A 23,458-nucleotide genomic window follows, 5' to 3' on the forward strand; every position below is an offset into this window, starting at 1 on the left:
CTTTGCTTAGGATTTGCTCTGAGGAGTCACAAGTGCCAATGCAGACAATAATTTGCATGGGACATGTGCGTCACAAGAGGATGAAACTCTGGTGGTCTGAGTCTGTTTAAAGCCTTAGGTCAGAGTTTCCATCTATAAACATTCGCTTGTATGTTTATGTTTTTATACAGCTTGATTTATTGCAGGTGAAAAACACTGTATATTAACTTTTTTTAAGCTAACTGATTAATTATTGTTGATAATAGAATATGCTCATAAGCAATAACTCAGATGATCAGCACATAACACCACACTGTTAAGTTCATCTACATGATAAGGTCTTCAGTTAAATGTCAGAAAAGTGACCAGGGATTTTTCACACCTTTTGAAAGAAATACATTTCATAGTGTTGCTGTTCTAAAATTATGTCTCCAGAACATCTCCATGTCATCCAGAACAGATGCAATATCTCTATGAAATCTCTGTCTGGGTGAAATCACAAACCTCTGGTACACTCAACTGATATTTGTATGTGTGAAAAGTACTTTATATTGGGAGCTGGGTCTTCACTCTGGGCACACAGACAGTTTTAAGAGTAAGACATTTAAACTTTGGGCTGCACTTACAGTGGCAGTAAAATAACACTTCTGTTTGTAAAGCACGATAAAAGCTCCATGTGAATTTTAAAGTGAAATATATTAATATATAGTAAAATAGCTTTCATACATGTACACTTAAAATGTACCTCTGTGTACAAGGCAGTCCCTAGATACGCTCCTGCAAGAAGGCTTGAGTGAGCTGTCTGATTTGGTCCCAGCTGAGTGCTTTATTCCCAAAACAAAGGGGGTTTGCACAGCTGCTGGTCAGACACAGGAGGAATCTGCAGATCTGCCTTATGCTCCCTGCAGCCCTCCTGTCCTTCAGTCTCTTCTGTTCCAGGGTGAGAAAACCAGTTTGTGTGGCACCGACGTCCAGTGTGAACTTGCAAGGCTTAATTTTTCGGTAGCAGCATTTGAGGAAGGCACTACCTCTTCCACCAAAAGCACTTTTTTTTTTCCTTTTTTTTTTTTTCCTTTTTTTTTTATTTTTGGGTGCCAAAGTTCAGTAATTTTTTGTGTGTTCATGCCTTATCATTACTAACTACTAAATCAGCACAAGCAAGACTTACCTTTCTGAGAGCCATTCTCTTTAATTTCTGTCTCTGTGGCATCAACTCTTATTTTTAAATTATTCAACATGTACAAAAAACCTTATTTTATGTCCAACTTCCCTTTTTTCTCACATTTACTTCCTTCAAATGCAGAACTTTCTAACCTTGAAATGCAGAGCACAGAGTTGCTGTTCAGTCCTTCACAATTTAAGCTAAGCTCTGATCACATAAATGTAATGAAGTGATAGTACAGGAATGAAAACTATTTCTCTGAGTGTATCTAGCAACCCAGCATTTCAGTAGCATAAGTAAAATCAGCAGAAAATCTTTCTTTGAAATCCAAAATCAGTATTTATTTTTTTTTATTATTATTAACCTCCTATTTGGAAAAAAGAATGACTCATGTTATTCCTTTTTTCCCTCAATCCATTTGCAGGCAGGAGTGTATGTTAGCTATTTTATGTTGTGTGAACACAGGTACAGTTTATGGGACTGCAGTCATACATAGGAACCCTCTGACACCAAAAAGCAAACAACCCCTCTGACTTTCACTGCTACACTATGCAGAATAAATTTAGTTCCTGGACCTGAAGAAGCAAGCAGGCATGAAATGTGATACTGTTCAGTGGTGAATTTCAAACCTTTCACAGGAGGAATCCAAGAGAAAAATGACCTCTGAGCAGCCAGATACCGCTGGCTGCCAACTGCTGACATCTGTACTTCTGGTGATGCTCTGAAATTCCTGACATATGAGGTTGAGCAAACAGAGTAAATTAATAAACCAAACATAATAACTCTGGATTTCAGCTCAGTTTATTCATATTAAAAATAGTCAGGAGAAAATTTCAGCATGGCAACTTGTTTTTGAAGAAAACATGTTTGATATCACTCTGTTCCCCGATTCAGCTCTGTGTTTGAATCGGTTAATGCCTCCAGATTCAGCCTTTCATGCCATGACAAAGAAGTGTTCCCTCGCTGACCTGTTCTCACATTCTTTTAGTGTGAGATTTTCTCAGTCTTTACATTTCTTTACTAACAACTCAGAAGTTCGGGGCCCAAGTCAAAACTTTCAGCATGGTTAGTCCAGCTCCAAATGTTATGGCTCAGTTTCTTTTTGTCCATGACTTCCATACTGATACTTAAACAGTTAGGGGGAAATCCAGTACATAACCACCATTTTCTACTTCTGCTACAAAGTTTTTATCTTTTTGCATTTGTTTTCTGGTAGGATGGTTTCTGGTTTGAATTTTATCTAGCATAAAAACTGCCTAAAGGACCAGACCTAAGTACTATTCTATTATTCCTTTCAGATTTTGGCTGAAACTGAAACATGGAGGAAAACCAATTGTCCTCCTTTTTCCTGTTTTAAAAGATAAGTGTGACATGAAGCACATGCCTCTCTTAAATGCTCTCGCATGTGCCTAGCATTTTAGGTCAATAAACCCAGCTCTGAAACAAGGCTGAGGCAAACATCATGGATTAAGGATTTGTCATGAGAGCCAGATTCCAGGCAGAGGTTTCTTTGTTCCTGCAGAAGAGTTTATTCATACACATTACTCCTCTTTTTTATGTCTATGCTTTTCTGTGCTTAGCCACTAGATACTAACAGGATGCAGCCATGCTTCCCCCTGCCCTGAGTCAGCCTCGCGCGCTTCATCCCCTGCCATGTGAATGCTGATAAGGGTGTCCATGTCAAGTCTCCCTTGGCAGATCGAAGGATGCCATTGGCTTCTGTGTTTCCAGGAATCCCAGCAACCCAAAACTTACAGGTTCTTTTTTGTCTTTTACACATATGTTGACCTTGACAGGGATCTGAGCTTTTAAACACTTCAGAGTTGTAGCACCTAGAAGCATTTCCCATCAGCAGAGGTGCTAAACGTTTTCTTGGCAACAAAGCTTTGGGCCATTTTTCAGCAGGGGCCTGATGCCAGCAGCCTGCATGACACCGCGTGGCGTCTCGTGATGGCTTGAGTGACAGAATGGTTGGGGTGCTACCCAACTCACTGCTGCGAGACAGCAGCAAAGGGTTGGTAACTGAGTGCAGCCACATTAGAAGGAACTGATTTTTAGTTTTTTCAAGTATGGACCTCCACACTGCTGTTCCTGTTAGCTGCTACTTCATATACTGAGAGAAAGCTGTGCATGTGCTGAAAAAGCCCTGTCATACTTCAGCCACTCTCTTTAGTCTGTGCCTCAATGGAAATCTCTGTCTTCTAGGAGACACGGAGTAAGAGTTTCTATTTGTTGTGGCCTCTTGGAAAGCAGCCAGTTCTCATTAGAAGTGAACATATATTGTGTTATATAGAATTTTCTATTTTCCTCTGTTACCTGCCTAAGGATACCAGGAATAGGTGCACCAGACATTAATATATTCAATTAACAGTTAATCAATTAGCATTTGATCTAAGCCTTTCTAGAGAAGATCCACGGAAAGTAGCTCGTGATTTCAGCTGGCTAAAGCCAATTAACTTACTATCAGGCAGATGAGACTTCTTAAGTGGTTTTAAAATGACATCTACTGTCTGCTGCTTTGTTTTCAAGGGCCCTGTTCTCTTTTTCTTAGGCTGGTGTGATTTCTGTCCCTGGAAGTGAGGCAGCAATGGCCGCACAAGCCCTGTTCAAGGAGCAGAGAGCACTGGGGCAGGAGAGCTGGGAATGCTTGGCTGAAGAAAGGCTTAGTTTTGCCTTCCAGTGCCTCCACTCCTGGGGATTTTCTGTTACTAAATAATGCTCTTAATGAGATTTAAGTCTCCCATAAAAATAATTAAATTAACTCTGTTGAAAGACTGTTTTCCTTTCTGACAGTAAGATGGGAGATTAATGATCAATTGATTGCCTGTTCCTTTCTCTCACCCCTTTAAAAAAAAAATTATAAATGTAGATTTAAAAGGGTATGAGGGAGGCGAGAAAGGGAAATTATGGAAAGACTGGGGCCTTGTTATACGTCTGAAGAGTCTCAAGCACAGCCTGTGGCTTACCATAGGAAAAACTGAGTGGCCAGCATTGGCAGTCAGAGCCTTATGCATTTCCTTATGGTTTGGCTTTGCTCCTCTTCCCCCATATTTTTGCCTTTCCTCAGCCTTGATAATTATTATATTAAAACTCCATCATTTTTACTTGTCCACTAGTGCTATCTCAGTCTTTTGAAATGGGAAGGGTATGGAGCAGATCATCCTGAGTGCTATCACACAGCCCGTGCAGGACAATCAGGCGATCAGGCCCAGTCAACGTGGGTTTATGAAAGGCGGGTCCTGTTTGACAAACCTGGACTTCTTCTATGACAAGGTGATCCACATAGTGGATGAGGGAAAGGCTGTGCGTGTTGTCTGCCTATACTTTGGTAAAGCCTTTGACACTGTTTCCCACAGCATTCTCCTGGAGAAACTGGCTGGTCATGGCTTTGTTGGGTTCACTTTTTGCTGGGTAAACAATTGTCTGGATGACTGGGCCCAAAGGGTTTTGGTGAATGGCGTTAGATCTAGTTGGTAGCCAGTCACAAGTGGTGTTCCCCAGGGCTTGGTGTTGGGCCAGTTCTCTTTAAAATCTTTATCAATATTCTGGATGAGGGCATCACGTGCACCCTCAGTAAATTGGCAGATGGACCAAGTTGGGTGGGAGTAGCTGAGTCACCATTCCTGGAGGGATCTGAAAGATGTGTAGATGTGGCGCTTAGGGTTGTGGTTTAGTGGTGGACTAGGCAGAGCTAGGTTAAAGGTTGGACTTCAGGTTCTTAAAGGCCTTTTCCAACATAAGTTATTTCATCCCCCTGAACTGCTGGTAGGTGGTTGAGGATTAGCATGGCAGGGACTTGTACAGCCTTTTCCAAGCAGAGAGTTTAGAGAGTAAATGACTCTGGGTGAGCCAGTCCCAGAGGGATTGAAAAGGAGAAATCTCCTCACAGAAGGAAAATGTCTGGTTTAAGGCTTGAGTGTCAACTTAACACCCTGGCAATGAGATACCTGAGAAGATGTGTGTCTCCACATAAACCATGACCAGTGTGCTGACCTTGTTGTCCTAGGATGAACATCCCAGTAGGAGAAAGAACAGAGTAGTCCAGCAGGTATATGCCTGGTACATGGCAGAAGTATTGCTTCCTGAGTATGGGGAGGTGTTAGGAGGGAGAGGAAGCAACTCAGACCAGAAAATCTCTCTGTTGCCTCTATAAAACTGAAGACCTATCTCCACAAAAGACAGGGGATATTTCCAGCAGGACTTTGGTAGGACTTAGTCAAATGAAATTCCAGACTTCAAAATGCAGACCGAGCTGCTTAACAGTCCTGTAAACCTCTGCAATCTAGATGTGCTGTGGTTTTAGAAGCTCAAGTTCTGATTTTACCTTGCAAGTATTTGATACCTGTGTTACTTAAATTATCCTCTCTGACATTGTGCAAATATATACAATTTATAAATACATACAGATACAGGTGTATTTACCACATTAGATCTCATGTGAGATATATCACCACTTGTTGCTTTCTTTTAAAACACACCCCAAAAAGAGGTGGAAGCAGTACCCTACTAATGTCTTTTACCCCATAGTGCAAGGTTCCCTGCTTCGACACTCCTGCTATGAAGTTCAGTGTTGTATTTTAAGGAGGTTCTTGCAAGTAGTGAGCTGTGCAGAGGTTCACTTTAGAGCATGCACAGCAGGTGGAATTCAGACACCAAAGGATGCATTTCTCCTCTCTGATTTTTGAATGCTACATGGGAGCAGAAGTAAATGACCCAAGAAAAATAGCCTGGTGTGGAATAGTGAGGCAATGGAAAGCTCCACCAGAGCAGAAGGATGAGCTAACAGGATTCAGCTGTGTTTCAATTTATAATGGTAACTCCAGCTACCAACAGAATGAAAACAAACTACTTGCTCATGATGGTATCTTCTGGATTAGATCTAGGCATTTCCTGTTCCAGAGTTAGATAAAAGGAGCAAATTGAGCTTAGAACTAGGACTGAAGCTGAGGGTAAGTTTCTTGCTCCCAGGTATTGCCCTAGTATCAAAGCAAAACTTCTATTCTCTCTTATTGAGTCACCCCTTTGATGAAAGAAAGAGAGGTTCTTATTTTAACTTCAGGACCTCCATATGTCTTTTCATGTGCCTAATAGAATAAGTAGAAGGAAATATGGTGCCTGTTCTGTGCTTTTGCTGTGGTTTCTGGTAGAGAGTTTCTAATCTATCAATTAAAAAATATGTACTTTGGAGTAAGGGGTCATCCACATGCCTGCATTAGTAATTTGGAGAAATTAAGAACTCTAGAGCTGACAGGGACTACCACCTTAGATGTGAAGCAAAAACTGTTCATGTGTTCTCTTAATCTCTTGCAGTATTTAGCGAAACAGGCTTGTTTTATTAGTAGTCATCACATTATTCATTCATCACAGCTGAAGGCATTGTTTCTTTCTTCTTCTGTGTTTTAAGTAGTACGGGTCTGTGAGATGTGGCATTTAAATCAGTATTTCATGTTGCAAGGCTTTAGGCACTTGCTATTCTGTCATTCTAGCATGCCATATTGAGTTAGCACCTCTTAGATCATCTGATTTTAAGGACAACAACCAGAGGCAAGTTCCTCACAGACTATATATATGCTTATAGTATATAGGAGGCCTGGATGCTTAAGTGAAGGCTATGAATCTTTGTGGCAGTGAGACAGCTGTAAGTTTAGTATAGTGACAGGTGTGACAGCCCAAATTGCTCTGTATGCCTAGATTCAGATTCTGCAAATTCTGCCCAGTCTGCTTAGCTAGAGACCTTTTCCTCCATAGGGAGAATATGATTAATTGTATGACTTTAAACTGGCAAAACACATTACAGAATAAGAGTCCTTTTTTTGCTTTTTAAAAATATTAAATTTGGTCCTGAGGTTTCTTATATGATTACTTTGGCCCTAATGTAAAGCAGGCAGACAAAATTAATTTCTGAGAGGAAATAACATTACTTCTGCTTAGAAGAAAGGAAGCCACATACACTCCAAGATGCCTTCTAGAAGCTAATTATCTCAGCAATAATAACTACAATTTTAATAAACAGTCCTTGCCTCTAGTTGCTTAAGAGAAACCTTTAATAACACTGTTCTTTGAAGAATCTTCTGTGTAATTTTATTATCACAATTGGGATTGCCTTCTGGTTATTTTTAGCTATCTTTTGTAGAGTTCAGATCTCTCCCATGGCATTTTCTAGGGCTGGGGAATTGCCTCATGAAAGGAACATATGAGTTCTGATGGTAGTTTAATAAATAATTACAGATGATGCAGGTACATTTTTCAGTTGTTTCCTAAAGGTATCTCCTGAAAAACAAACAAACAAACCCCAATAAATTCAGGACTAATTCTGATTTTCCTTGTCCCAATCATCTAGTAGCCTTTGCCCATCAAAACCAGACAATTCATTTCACTGATAGAGCCCAGAATAAAAACAGTAGCTTACTGCTTGGTTTTATTATTTCTGATAGGAAAGCTATGGTCTTGAATGAAATTTTAAATGACTGATTCTTGGAGCTACTTGCAGAAATGCCTAGGTATGTTAGTCTTATAAATAACTTGCAAAATTAATGTTAAATAGTGAAGGTAAATTTAATTTGACCTAATTAATATCTCCAGAATTTCTCTGTGAATAAAGGAAGACAGCAAGTATGGTATATTTAATAGTCCCTCTGTTATTGCTGGCATTTTCAGATATTATTTCCTAGAAAGTTCATGTCCTCTTCCTGGTAATATCTGGTTTGCCCCAAGGAATTGGCTCTTTCAATTATTAACATATAAGGTCTGATTTTCAATTGCAGACAAGCCAGAACACAATGCTCGCCTGGGCAGGCAGTTACTTCTGCGTATAATCAGCCCTTTGCATGTATCAGCAACCCTCTGAAATGGCAATAGTGGCAAAGGCACAGAAATAACCTTTCTACACATCTCTGGAAACCATACCAGCCCTCTGACAAACAAACAGTTGTATTTATTGCAGGTTTTCCTGTACCTGCCTGGAACTGGCTGAGGGAGCAGAAGTCCCAAGTGGCACTGTACTTCCCATGTAAGTCAGCCTTGGGTATAAGACCTGGGAATAGGACGTGTAATTTTGTTCTTTAGCAGTCTGCTGAGCTTCAAATAAACACAGGGGAATAAATCACAAATAGATCATTTGGAAATATCTAAATATTAAGATTCCAGCTCCTTCAGTTCTTGTATTGTTTTTTTATTCTCCTTTTATATTTTGAAATATATACTTAAACCATATACATTTCTAATTAATCTGGGCTAGTGATGGCAAACTTCTGGCTGGCTTGTCAGCATTATCACACAGTGCTGTTGTACAGCAGCAGACACCATCCCCTCTTGTCCCCACTGCTTGTCCTTCACCTTGTCTTGGCCCTGCAGCTGTAGAGGATGAAATGCCCCAGGGTCAGCTTCTCAGCCTGTGAGACTGGCAGGAGCTCTGCTTCTGGTCATTCCAGTAAAATACATTAGAGGAAGCTCTCTTAGCTGGAGTCCTTCAAGAGGTGAGCAGGATGTGGGCTGACCTGTTGCCTTGTTGGCCTGGCAGCAGCAGGAAGGGGTGGGTGGGAGAGCAGAAGCCATCTCCTCTTCTCTTCAGTCCAGGGTTCTTGTCCAGTCATGTATGAGGGCTTGTGCCTGGCTGTGGGGACACATCAGCAACAAGCCCAGGAATGCTGTAATGATGTCAGCTGAGGAAAATGATCCTACTCAAGATCCAGATAGCCCCAACCATTCATTGTCTGCCATGGTAGAAATAACATATACTTAAGTTTAGGAGGACTTCCCAGAGCAGCTTCCTTTTCAAGTGAATGTTTCTATAGATGATGTAAAATTGTCATAGTATTTTATGTTTCTCTGTTGCTTAGAAGGGGGTGTATTGAATTACTTGGTAGCAGCTAGGATAGACGGATGCATTTTGTCTTTATTAAATCACACGCTGAGGAGTTTAAACTGTTTGAGTAAAACAGTGAATTGAAGTTCAGAGCTGTTGTGAACTCCACTGATTTCAGCTGAGTTATATCACTTTCACCAGGGTTGAATTATTTGTGAAAGCAAACCCTTCAAAGCTATTATTATGGTAAAAGGAATGGAATCCCACATTATTTTATATATGATACTGTATCTGTTTTTTTCTACTTCAAGTTCTGCTCTTGACAAAGGTCTTCAGTGTAATTGGCTTCGAAGAAGAATTTGCCCACATTTAAGTTATCAAAACTTTAAGCAGAGCAGATAGGACTAAAGCCAATTATTTATACTTTATTTTTAGTGGCCCAAAATGAGTAGAATATAAAAGGCAAAAAGATTAACCCAAACTCTCTAACATTTTAAGGTCTCAAAAAACCAAGATTAGGACTTTGAAAAGCATCCAAGCAATAAATCCACAGAAACAAAACACACAATTTTAATAAGTTTTCTAGAAAGAAGCAGGAGAACTGATGGACACAGATGCTAAGTTGTGTTTGTGGGCTTTTAGAACTAAAGTGCTCAGATGTAATAAGCTGATGATGCAGTTTGATCCCCTAGTACCAAAGCCTTGTGAAGTGCTGGGGGAAGAGTAGAAGAGGGTGGGAAGAAAAATGCTCCCAGCTTCCTGCCTGGGGTTTGCAGCAATACACAAGTCATTTTCTCCTCTTTGGTTAAAGCAAATACTGAGACATAAATTTGTCTGACCTGAGTGTCCTGAATGAAGTTGCTAAAAACCCAGGCTCAATGGGCTCCTGGCAAGACCGTAGCAATGATCCCTGCCCCCAGAGAGGAGCTCTGTGTCATCCTCACAACTGGGGCAGAGCCCCATGTGTGGGAGGCTGTACAACGTCCATGGAGCAGGAGATGGAGCAGAGGGACCAGAGATGCACCTCCTGGGAGGGGCTGTTCCCTCGCTGGCCCCACTCCTGCTGCGGAGGGACAGCATGTCTCTCAACTACTGTTTTCAGACACAAATCTAGTGATAAATGTAAACATCCTGAACTTTATTAGGATTTTTTTTCAGCAACTCTGCTCCTGGGTTTTGTTCAAAATCATAGCTGCTGGTTCTTTGGGGAAAGGGGTGTAACTTGTATTCCTGTATAGCCTCACAGATTTTACTGAAAAACAGAGGAAATTATTCTAATTCTTCTGAATACCAATAGAGCAGTTCACAACAGTTGAGTAAGCTATTCTTCTGCAAACCCACTGGAGACTTAATTTTGTCTGATATACTCACTAGGGAAAATAAATTCAGCTTTACTCTGAAATGTCTGATTGCATCTCAGGACTCATGGAAAGTAGTGCTCTAGAAGTCAGCAACTTTGACATGGTAATGAATGACAGATAGGAATAGTTTTGAATATAGTGCTTACTCCCAGGGCACTGCATTTGAAGTCACTTTTCAGGGTAGAATTATGTTTTACTTTTTTTTTTTTTATCAGGCCTAGATGTGGTGGATCTTCTGTTTTCCTGTTTTTCCCTCTAGCTGCACATCTCTATATTCATGTAATGTAATGGAACAAAGGAATCAGACCCCTTTCCATCTCTCGCTTGCAGCATTTTGTTGTACTTGCTGTCTCTAAGGATCTGACCATCACACTCACAGGTAGACAAAAGAGCTTTACCCTTTTTCCTGTTGCAGCCAATGAAGGACAAAGGATATTTCTTTTTATCCTCTTCGCACTCAATCTTCCGTTTCTTCCTTTGTCATGTTGATATGTATTTTGGGAAGTAACTAGATGGAAGCACTTAAAAATGAGGGACCTATTTGAGTCCAAGTGATGCATCACTGAATGTGGAATCACATTTTCCCGTAAATCTATCTTTAGCCTCTGCACTTGAATATCCCACTTAAGTTATATTGGTAGCACAAACTGACACAGGTGTTAATGGATTGATTGGCGCAGCCAAGTAACTTCTATTTCATCCACGTCCTCCATCAACTCTACATTTTCCATGCAGCTGGGCTGCCAATTCTCACACCTAACGGGTGAGCCCTTCTATTTTGTCTTGCTTGAGCAAAATTCCACCAGCATTTCCAAACTAATGCTTGCACCCAGGCATTTCCTAGCTTGCTGGGCGAGGGACTAAAAGGTGAAGGAGATCCTACGTGGCACAGTCTCACTCACCAGTTATTCTTGGAGGTGCTTTTTGCAGCCCTTCCAGCCAGTGTTGCAGTGCTTCTTGACTGTCCTAGCCTTCTGACTGTTTTTTTTCTTCTCCATTGAGTTCCTTCAGTTCTTCTTATAGCAACAGCAATGGCAAAGAAGCGTTGATTTCATCTTCTAACATGTCTCCAGTCTTACTAGAATCTGCTGCCAGCAGAGTGTTTTGGATAATGTTTTCATCATCAAAATAAGTTAAAGAAAATCCTGGAGGCATCTGGTATTACATGCACCTGAGATGCCTTGGAGCTGACAGATCAAAATATAAGTCAAATACTATGGATCCAATATGATGGAGTTGAGGAAAAGAATGGCTCCAAAGGAAGAGGAGGATATTCTGTCTCCTCTGGTTTGTTTTTGCAGTGCTAAGTGGTACAGTCTATAGCAGGCATGGTTCTTCACTGGTTGTCCATGGGTATAGCTTATAGTCACAGATTATTGTTAGAATCTCTGGAGTTGATACTTATGAAATTAATTTTCCATCCTAGCAGCTCAGCCATTCTGGGGACACTCCTGTGTATCCCATCACCGCTTTATGCTGCAGCAACAGCAGGGAAGGCACAATCCAGGATCACTGCGACACAATCTGCTTGGCTTTTGCTCATTGACTTAGCGAGAATAAGGCTGATCAGTCAGAGGAAGGATGCAATGGGCCAGAGTGCTTGTAACTTTGCCCCACTCAGAAAAGTCTGAGATACAAAACTGTAGCATGTAAAAAACTTTACAAGATTTTGGCAAAGCCTGGAAAAGACACAGAGGCTGACACATGACTGTGCTAGATTGTAGTTTTCTATTATTGATACAATTAGGGGGGGAAAATGTTTCCAGATTTTCCTTTTTACAAATATCTGAGAAGCAAAGGATAAGAATTCTGCTTCTTTTATCCCCGATTTTCGTCTTTTGTCCTGTGTGCTGAGAAGCAACTTCTGCTTAAAATTTCCAGCCCTGCACATGGCATTTTCCAAGCATGAACTCCTAACATCATACAGTTTAGACATGCAAAAATCATTTCTGAAATGGATTTTCCAGGTGCAAAGTCAATCTGTTTAGCCAGGTGTGAGAATCTATCAGCTGTACACGCAGGTGTCAATGCTTGAAAAATGATCCAGTGTACTCCTCCGTGAAGAGTTTGCACAGGGGTCTGTGTCACTTAAGTCTGTCTTAGGCTGCGTTTTGAGGATATTAAAGTGGAATTTGAGCATTGCTTTCTGTGCTGAAGGCCCTCTGCATAGGGCAGACACTTCACAAAGTGTATGCACAGATGGGCAAATTTGGCTGCCCCTAAGTGAGGCTGGGCTGGAGGCCCAAACTGGTAATCTTGCCCCAGATGTGTCTCTTCCTAGAATGTGTCTAGCTCTTGTCAGGCTTATTAGAGAAGGGTGGTTTTGGCTGGTTTGCCTTTTTTTGAGTGAAAACATAGCATTTCTCAGTGTATTATCAACCTTCCCAAACTCAAATGTGTATTAACCTCTGCTATCTAATACCTGACTTGGCTTTGCATTAGAAACAATTGCTTGCAAAGTGTTTATCTATTGAGTGAGAATGATTAAAAGGAAATACAGATTTCTATATACTGGTTTTGGGCAACAAAATTACTTTCCTGCTATTTAAAATATTTTGGTATAATTTATATTAGCTATAATGCCATCAATAAGGCTGCTTGAAAATTAAGTGTCATTCTTGGCTTGAGACCCTGGGTGTGTTGTGGGACTGAATGCCATGTGCCAGAAAAAAAATTAAAACCAAAACTGTGGTCAAGTAGCTAAATTTATGGAGAGAGCGAGCAACGTGGGCCCAAACAACACAGCTACTTTACACGAACAGCAATCAGTGCCTCTGCTTGGAGAAGCCTTAAGGTCCTCCTCAACCCTAAGCCATGGTTGGGTGAAGAGAAGCAAGCTGACCATGCTGTAGCTTGTGGTCATCCTCCAGCTAGACAAAGTGTGGGGTGGCAGAAAGCTCTGGGGAGTGGATGGGAACTTGCAAGTATTTACGTCTCCAGGTGTCAAAACACAGTGATCATTTTCCCTCTAAGGGGAGGCTAAAATGCCCAGCTCAGTGTTCAACTGATTTCTTCAGTGAAAGTCTCTCCTTTACCCAGGTAGTTCTTGCCTGTACTTCTTCCTGTGCAAGCCAGTTTTCCTCGAATGTGGGGAACGTTATGTTCACTGTGCCAGATGAGGCCCCTCTAAGGCATTAGTGCTTCCTTATCTCTGCTGGAAATCCCTCCCCCATTACATCCCAGGAGAGCGTTTTGCCTTTTTCACAGCTGCATCACACTGATGGTTTCACGATCCTCCTGCGCTCTGCTAAGACGATGTGAATATTGTGGGATTTGGCAGTGCTTCCTGGCTTCTGGGTCCAAGTGCAGGTCCTGGACATGTCCCAGCTATGTGCTGGGATGGGATCTGGATGTGCACTTGAGGCCTTTTCCTCCTACCTGTCCATACTGCAATTTCCATGGACCTAAATGCAGAAATGCTGGCCAAGTACAGCACATCTTGGCCAGGTCTGCTGTCTAGATAATCAGTGAACGGGATCTTGGAAAACACTGCAGCTTATATCAGTTATTTAGACACAGCCATATATACTGTATCTCTTTTTTTTAATTTATTTTTTCCTCAGGTGTTTAGAACAGACTCCGTTCTTTTCAGCTGATCCTATTTGACATCTCCTTTTTTCTCTCACTACACTTACTTGACATAAGACCATTTTGTCACTGTTTTTTCTCCAGAGCAGCAAAATCCTTTTCCCTCCTTTTAATCTATTTATCTCCTGGGCGTCTCCTGCTCATGATTGTGACCTTCTCTTCTCCAAGACTTTCTGAAGAACCATCTGCTAAAATTATTCTTCTTTTTTTTGTATGTGTAACCAGTTTGCTCCACACTTTAAATGTGTCTACCAGCTCTTTTTTCACACACTATCAATTTTCAGCTACCTCTGTGGCTCAGTATGCTATCTAGACTGACATTGTAAGGCTGACTGCCTTCCTCATACAGTAACCTTTTCGTAATCTTCTGCAGGTGACAGTCTGCTGGACATTATTTCCAAATCTAGTCCATTCACTGATTCCCCTCTCATTCAAGAGCATTGACAGAAAATCTTAATACATCTGTAGTATCTTCAAAAGCAGAAGCAATGAGGACACTAGGAAGTACAGTGGGAATGCTAAAATGTTCATGTTCTGAAAGAGCAAATTGATCTGCTCTTTAAGCTGATCCATTTACACACTTAAAGTGTCAAGTCTAAAATTAAGATATAAACCCTTTGAAAGAGGGAGAGAGAGATGTATGGCATCATATTTGGAAGTGAGATGTTTGGTTTCCAAGGGATCATTCTGCATACCTAGTCACTTATAAATGTCTACTGCTAATGACAGTCATTTTCTTGCAGACTTATCTCATCAAGCCGTAAGTCTCTTTTTTTCCAAACAATCTCAGAAACAATCTGGTTTTGTAGCTTTGCAGTTGTGTGTATTTTTGCAGAGTTGGTGAACCTCTTTAACTTTTTAGTATGCACTAAAGACCCAGGACACTGAGATTTATGGCACAACGCAATAAAGAATACGTCTGATGGTATGCAAAATATTCAGAGGGGTTAGGAAAACAATAGACTCTATCTGTATGTGGCAAACTGGTATTAATAAGTTAAAATTACCTCAAAGAAAGCTTTAATTTATAAAGCAGTTTTGCATTATACCTTCAGAAACAGTCTGAGAAATATTTTTCTCCTGTGTTCACATATTTTCTGTCATAATGACTTGTGAAATACAGCAGGAGAATTTCCAGGATGCTCCAGACGTGGAAATAAGACAGCATGTAAAATCTCATACAAAATCTCTGGATTCACAGCATCACCAACCCACTCAGACACTCAAGAGTAATGTAAGATCTGAGCTGTCTTGTCATGACATCAGAATTTTTCCATTTACTTGAACCCTTCAAGACATTTTAGTTCTGCCAAACTTTTTTTAGTGTGAATGTACAGATTACTGATGCCCTGCAAAAAGGCCTTGTATCAAAACTCCCATTAAAGTCAATGGGAGCCCCGTGGCTAACGTGTACATATACTGCACTTAAAGTCTGGGGCTGAATGACTAAATGCTTAATATTATATGTGTAGGTCTTTTAAGAGCACTTCTTTAAAACAAACCAACAATATTTTGCTGGGAACATAAGAACTTCAGCGCACTAAGCCTTTTCTTTCTCTTTCAATGATCCCGTCTGGATCAAGCAGGCAACACTAGAGGGGTCTCAAGCTCACAGTGCTGGAAGGACTTAATTGCCCTAGGGGACAGAAAACAGAATCCAGCTACAAAGTTTTGGTCTCCATCCCAGATGCTTAGTCTATTAAATGAGTCAAGAGGTTACGGCTGAAAAAGAAATAAGCCCTGCAGCAGAAGTGTGTTTTGCAGTCTGCTCGCTTTGGAAAGGTGCTGACGCAGAGTCGGGCTGCCAGCATCAGGAGATGGGCTAATGGCTATTGAACCAGATGGGTAGGGGCAGAGCAGGAGGGAAACAGGCATTTGCAGGCTCATTGAAGAGGACAAAAATTGTGCTTTTCTACACCTTTAGATACTTACTTCCCCCACCCCAAACCTTAGCACACGGTTTCAGCAAGATGTGGCTTGAGGCAGTAACACTTTCCTAATGACATGGGTATTGAGTTTCGGTGTGACGTGGTTGAGGAACGTGGGAGGTCTAGTAGCTGGGAGCAGAGGTCTAGGAGCCACTCAGTCACTTTTGTCACTTAGGGCAAGTTACTTGACCTTTCTCTATGGGCTTGAGCCATGTCAGATAAATAAAGTTTCTTGACACAAGAATTTCATGCAATACTAGAAATCTAACCTGAAATAAGCTTCCTTTAGTTCACTGAAAAGGTCATCTGTATAATCTTGAAATGTCACCCATGTCAGCTGGGTGAAAAACTGAGAAAATCATCAGTCCACCTTCTAAAGTCTGGCCTATCTCTACATTTGTGTAGAAAATTACATATTTGTAAGACACAAGCAATGTCTGTGGGTGTAGAATAGGTAGCCAATTTGTGACTCAGCATTTTGTAATTGCTGTAATTATTGGTAATTAAAGTCTGCCTACCAATAGCCATGTAAATTTTAAATCAGTAGTGTTTCTCTTTGCTTTCTCAGGTAGTAGTGAAAGTCATAGAGTCCTGAAATATAATTTCTGCTTTTCCTTTGCTCTGACTGAAAGGGTGGATATTTACACGCTGGAGGTTGTAGCTGAAATTGCTCACAGGAATCACATGTTTGAGGCCACTGACTAGGTAGAAATAACTCTTGCAATTTCATGGGCATCATTGTAAAAAAAGATTGCATTATACATTTTCACCTTGAATTATCAAATGCTAATTTAGGGGGGAAAAAATAAAGCAAAATGATTAAAGAATTCCCAAAGAGAAAGAGAAATTCTTTAAACTTTTGGACTGAGGAAATAGACTTTATTTCCTGAGATCTGTACTAGATACACTGCCCACTTTAAAAGTAATTTTCTCTTATTTTTCACATAGAATACATTCTCAGTGTTCGTTGTGAAGAGCACAATCGAATGTTCGAGTTGATTAATGTACTTGCTGCACCTAAATCCCTTAAAATCAAAACCCCTTATACTCAAATCAGTATAAAGAACATACTATTTCAGTGTCTGAAACTGATTCCATATGAATATGCTCATGTGCCAACCTTACACAGTTAAAACTCATTTTAAACCTGTATTGCTTCTCAATTGGGGTTGCAACTGGCACAGAGGATAATGGAAAAATTACCTGCACTGCTGTAGTGCAAACAAAAATCCTACAAGTATGTTTGGTGGGTTTTTTGTGTGTAGTTTTTCTTGTGTTTTTTTTTTGTGTGTGTGTTTTTTGTTGTGTTGTTTTTTTTAAAAAAAAAAAAAAAGGAAAGAAGAAGGCAAAAGTTTTGTCTTTCTAATTAGCAGAAATTATTAAAAAGTCTTTCCCCAGGTATTTACTTAGGTCTTATTTGTTTATGTCAGTATAGCCGCCTTCTTGTATTTTATTCCAGTAAATGCACTGTAGTTGTTGCAGGCTTGACCTGTTTGTTCACAGAATCTGTTCTGATCCCTGCAAAAGCCTGAGCAGCTCTGCTTCTCCTGTCATCTGCTGCCTCTAGTTTGATGACTGCATTTAGTAAAATGTGAAGTTAATAGTGGGGCCATCTAATCAGCTCTGTGAGTTAAAGAATATGGGATGTTCATGCAATTTTGCTTTAAACATATGACATTTTCCATGAGCCTGAATAGTCAGCAATTACCGTGCAAGTGAAGAACAGAGGCACTGTATGCCTTGCAGCTACATAAAGCACTGCCTGATTTATTTTTCAGTAATGATCCCCATGCTTCTTTCTTGGGTTCAAACTCTTTGTAAAGATCGGAAAATTGTGTAGGTGATGTTTTAAATTGCCTGAAGGCTCAAAACGAATAAGTGCCAGGGGTATTTCTGCTCACAGCACATAGGTCACTAGAAGAGGTGTGTGTTGGGAAGTCAATGGTTTTCATACCTAAATATTTGTTCCTTAGGCCAAGAGATCACAAGATCAGCTAGCTCAGACTTGTAAAACACACCATTATGTATCTGTCAAGTATTCAGTGTTGAAGACCAAAGACTTCAGTTAGTTTGTATATTAGTGCTCAAAAGCATAAAACATGACTCCACAGGCAAAGAGCCCGCTGGGAGGATGACTGGATGGTGGGATACAACCCATGGAGGGTTTCCTTCCATCCTCGTTTAGTAGAGAAAGCTGAAAGCCAGAAATGTTCCCTCACCTCTGGCTGGTGGGAAAATGTCTTCTGTCCCTAAATAGGTAGAGCCCTGAGAATGATGTACTAAACATTCAGCAAGCCAAGAGGGTTTCTCTGCTGGCACAGAGCCCTACTGCAGTCAGTCGCTGGTGCTGGAGAAGGAAGAACAAAGCAGACGTTCCTCAAGCAAAAATAATTCTGCTCGACCTCAGTTGAGAGCTTTCAGGGACAGGATGCAATTACAGCTGTTGCACAAATGTGTAGCTGTTAAATGTGATAGCACATTGAAAGCAAAGATATTTTTCAGAGGGAAAGCAAATGAAGGTGATAAATGAAAGGGTCTTGTCCCAGTCTTAACACATACACAGGCAGAAGAAATTCTCCTGAAAACTGATCAAAGCATACTTTAGCCAGTTACTGATCTTATGTTAAAGCTCACCCATCTCCTTAGTAAGTGATTCTAATGTTTAACCTTCACAACTCTGAAGGTGTCTATTTCAAGGTTGCACTAGTCTAACTTTAGCTCCCTGCCACTGTGGGGCTTTAGTAGAGAAGTCTTAACAGCCTTCACCACCAAACCTCTAGTCCATGCATTTTATGTTGTCAAGGCATTTCTGGCCTTCCTTTCATTGCTTAGAGTAAGCTCAGCTCCTTTGGCCTCACCTCAAAAATGCTTTGTTCCAATTCTGAAATCTCTTAGTTCTCACTGGTCCTGGCTACATCTTCCTGATGTACGACACCAAAGCAGAACACACAGTTTTGCAAGATGCCCTATCACTATCAATATTCCTTTAAAAAACATATTTAAGGAAAAGGAGCCACATTTGCTGCAGCTTTGTACCCGGAGCTCATGTGGAGGTAATAATCTACAATGACCTGTAAATCCTCTTCTGAGTCACAGCTTCCCAAGACAGTTCACCATTCCATAAGTACAATCTGTCTCCCCATTTCCCAAGTGTATTACATTGCATTGAGTTGATTCAATAGGTTGTGTTTTTAATATGTATGATCATAAAACCCAGTGAGCTAAACTGTTCCAAGTGGTAATCTGTACTCTTCTTTTGCTACACCACTAATTTTTTTCAGTTGCAAGTTTTACCAGCTTTATAATACAGTTCATCTCCTTGTATAGAATTCCTGAATAACATACATCAACAATTAGGTTCTGACAAGCCTTTCAAAGAAATTAGTACCTTCATTTAATCAGTTTTGCTATCTTCTGATGGAGACATCTGACTATGAATGACATTTGAGGTACATTAAGGACCCAGGTTTCCACACAAAGACTATGGGTGAAGCACCTGGGTGAAACAAGGAAGTCTCCCAATTAGGAGCCTGTGATTAACGAGAGGGAAAAGAAAAATATATTTGTATGTGTATATTAATGCATCTTCTTTGGATGAAATTCCTTTTGCCTGTTAATGAATCAAAACTGAATCAAAGGTAGGAAAGTTGGATGTGCAAAAAGCACATCTTTTCTACAAGTGTACAGAGGAATTGTCCTTTAGACTTCTAGTTTACAACCTCCTTGGGCAGCCCTCCTTGTTAATGCTGAGCAGGGGTGCAGCTGACTGTAGGCATGCCTCTCCACTTTTTAAGGGGGATGACTATCAGGATAATTGAATCTTCTGCCTTGCATGGGCCTCAGTGAAAGACTTAAAAGTGTACAAAGGTTTATAACTGTTTCAAACATTGCAGAACAGATTTAGTTTATCAGCTTCTTAGGTCAAAGTCTGAAGTTCTGCCGTACAAGTATTTTTCAGTTTTCCTTTAAAAACCTGTGATGAGTTGACTTTCTGTAGCCCTCTGCACTAGAAAGAATGAGGGGAATTTGATAATTTTTTTATTCTTTCCTTACTCAGGTAATGGAATGTAAAGTATGGGAAAAAAAAACCTACTTCCCAGAATGTTGAATAAGATTTCTAGGAATGGATTAAACAGAAGAGTTAAATATTTTGTAGCTTTTAACTTAATCAGCTGCAATTGGATCAGTGTGGTAATGTGCACCAAGATCTGAATATCCATAGAGTTCATGGCCAAAACATCACATATCACCTCTCTGCTGGCTTTCTTGCCCTGTTGTTGCTTACTGAATATGAAAATAAATTTTATAGCAAGTGTTTCACCCTTTGTTGCTGTGATTTGCCCAGAGGTGCTTGCCTGGCAGGAGGCAGCCTTGGTGGTGTCCTGACTTGGTCCGTGGGTGATTCATTGACTGATGGAAGGTCTGAAAAGCAACAGAGAGGGCTCAGGAGGCTCTGTGGGCAAGTGAGGAGCCAGCTGGGGCAGGAGGCCTTGGTAATTTGAAAAAGGAAAGATGCAGAGCATCACCTAGGATCACCACGTGTCATCAGCTCCAATCCCAGGGCCCCACCACTGATGTGAATTCCTGCCCAGGCTCAGCAGTGTGGTTGGAGCCCAGAGGGAAATCATGCCTAGTGTTGCTACTTGCAGCATTAGATTCAATACTTGGAATATTCAGTGCTGTTAGATGACAGAAAATAATAGATGCTGGAAAATACTTCTGCAGCCAAAGTGTCTAAATGCATGTTTGTCTCAAAACTGGTGATGAATGTAGCTCAAATGAGAGAAACTTTCTGGACTGTAACCTTTTTTGGCTTACTGTAAGCATGTCCAGTTTACTGGGCTTTCTAATGACTTTAATACACTTTGACTATTAAAATTGTAACCTATGTGAAGAGTATGAGGTTGTTTCTGGTCTGGTGAGCTTTCTGTTCCATTGACATTATAAATAACAATTCAGAGGAAAAATAAGAAGCGCCTTTTTTTGTTGTTGTCGTTGTTGTTGTATGTTTCTTTATTCAGCACTTTTAGAAATAGAATTAGAACTTACCAGCAACTCTAAATCACCAGGAAAAGTATGTATTTTTGGGAAACCATGCAAATATCACACATCAGTTGAAATTAGCTCCTTAAAAACACAATGCATCTAGTGAAATTTGTTGGATGCAATAGCTTAAAAGTGAAGATATATGCAGGAAAGCCCATTGAAAGTAGCTTGGTGCAGAAGCAGAACTGGTGACTGACAGCTGTCAGGTGACCATTTGGCAAAGGATTAATTTTCTGCCTTAGTTATTTCACTCCAAAACTCCTTCCCAGGCTCAGGCACATCCCAGAGACAGGAAAGGAGTCACAGAATGGCACGTAACGAGGCAAAACCCAAAAAAAACAGCAAATGGGAAAAAATATAACAGTCAAATATTGTATCTGTGGTCCTTAAGTGATTCATATGTTAAGCCAGAGACTATACAAGAATCCTCAATCCTAGCCCAGTGCCCTGGTCAGCTGGACAAAGCTGCCTGTCGACCACCTCTAAGAAGAGGTTCACTTTCATTTCTCTCAATGTGTTAGCTATTGAGGCTGCAAGAACGAAGGGATTACATGGATATGTGATTGGATATTGGAAAAGGGTCCTTACAGCCAAGCAGTGAAGGGAGGTACTTAATTTGTTCAAAAACAAAAGCTCTTATTCTGAGGGAATCTACAGCACAATCTGTGTGAAGCCCTAATTCCCTAAATCCATCTGTGCTCCCACCAGTGTAGAGAATTACTGACCCTAGCAGTGCCCCAGATGGCAGATACTGATGCAGAAAAGGATTGCTGATTTTATTAACTCTAGCTATCTGGGGGGAGGGGCTAAACCCACCATCTCAGAATGGGGACACAGAATAAACTATGACAACTAAATCCAATTAAAACATCTTTCATGAAAAATCATGACAGAGTGATGCTTCTACTACCTTTTTCTCCGTAAGCTTGCATGTAAAGCTGAAGGAATGAGTCCTGCCTCACAAGTGAAAGAAAATGAAGTAACAAATTTTGCAACTGAGAGGGAGGAAAAAATGGCTGTTTCTTTTGTGATATTTATCTGGAAGATAAGGGTTTCCATTAAGTTGAATTCTCAGAGTCTAATTTAAATGCCTAGTCTTTCTGTATAGTTATTACAGAGACAACAACTTCTGCTTATGGACTTGGATTCCTCTGAGGACTTTTTGATTGACTAGGAAGCACTGGTTCCTAGTAAGGGTTCACACGAGAGATTAAAAGCTAGAGAGCATGGATATCCTACAAGGTCTTTCAAGGTCTCCCATTTTGTTTTTTGAAAAAAGAGCTAGAAGTTGTGTACACCTGAGATTAAGGGTCTTGTCTAGTACTACAAATGCAAAATTTATTTTGTCTGCCAGCATTATATGGAATATAATCTCTGTGACTGAGTAATGAAACACTGTGGTACATCTAGAAAGTAATCCTTCCAAATATGCATCTGCTTTCCTATGCTTTTAAGCATTTTATTCTCCAGTAACTGGAGAAGTGTATGAATCACTGAGATGAATTCCACAGTTTTGTTGTTGACAAGACAGATACAAAGGTGTCTTATCAGGCTAAAAATGATTAGTTGTTCACTGACAATGTGTTTGGAAAATAACATAAAGCAAATGCTTTCTTCTTATTATTATTTTTTAATTGTTTTGGTGGTAGAGGGGAAAATGGTTTGTATGATGCAGGCCCTAATTTTTTATCTTTATGAAAGTGTTTTTGAGTAAGAAGAAGATGAGGGCACACCATGTCTTCTAAAGTCATGAGAGGGACACAAAGACTAGAAATTTAAAAATTTTTAAAAGAAATTTTTAAAAAAGGAAGCGTGTACAATTTAAATCTGTTACAAAACTGTATTTCCCATTTGATAGCCCCTGAAATGAACTCATGATATTTTCATAATATAGTTTAAAATGAGCCAGGCTATGTTTAGTTTACAATATACATAAACACGTTGAAAGGCACTTAAAAAAAATACTGGGAGTGAATAGGGGAGTACTTGTTTATCAGTCAGAGAAAACCAAAGCATGATAGAAATGTTTGCAATAAAGTTGTCAAAATATATGTCATTTTGTGAAAGAGAATATCAGTGATGGGATGAAGAATTGCAATGAAGCTGAATCTCATTGCTGCTGTTTTTGTAAAGCAGCATATGTAGTCTTTGTCTTACTGAGATTTTTGCCTAATATACTTACTCTTGAACCATGTACTTTAGGGAAGAGTGACATCTGGTAGAAACCAGCACCCTGTATTAAGATTGATTTTGACCAGTCAAAACAAAGCAGATTGGACAGTGTAAATCTCTTTAATGATTACAAGTTCAGCTGATGCAGGATGGATGCCAAATGTTAGCATTGTGATCAATGAATGCTTTAGTGTAGTATTTGCCTGATGGATCCCACAAAAAAAGACACATGAAGCAAACAAAACTGATGCACTTTGGCCTCCCTTTACTTTCATGGAAAAGGGTTACTTTTGCTGGAATGGTTTTATCTTAGTTTACTCTATTAGCAGAAAAGAGACCTTTTTTTTTTTCTTCTTCTTTTTTTTTTTTTTTTTTTTTTTAAAATGAAGTTTTCCTTTCTTATTGAAAACAACTGTAC

Source organism: Chaetura pelagica, unplaced genomic scaffold, assembly GCF_000747805.2.
Source record: "Chaetura pelagica isolate M959 unplaced genomic scaffold, ChaPel_1.0 scaffold221, whole genome shotgun sequence".
Classification (NCBI taxonomy): domain Eukaryota; kingdom Metazoa; phylum Chordata; class Aves; order Apodiformes; family Apodidae; genus Chaetura; species Chaetura pelagica.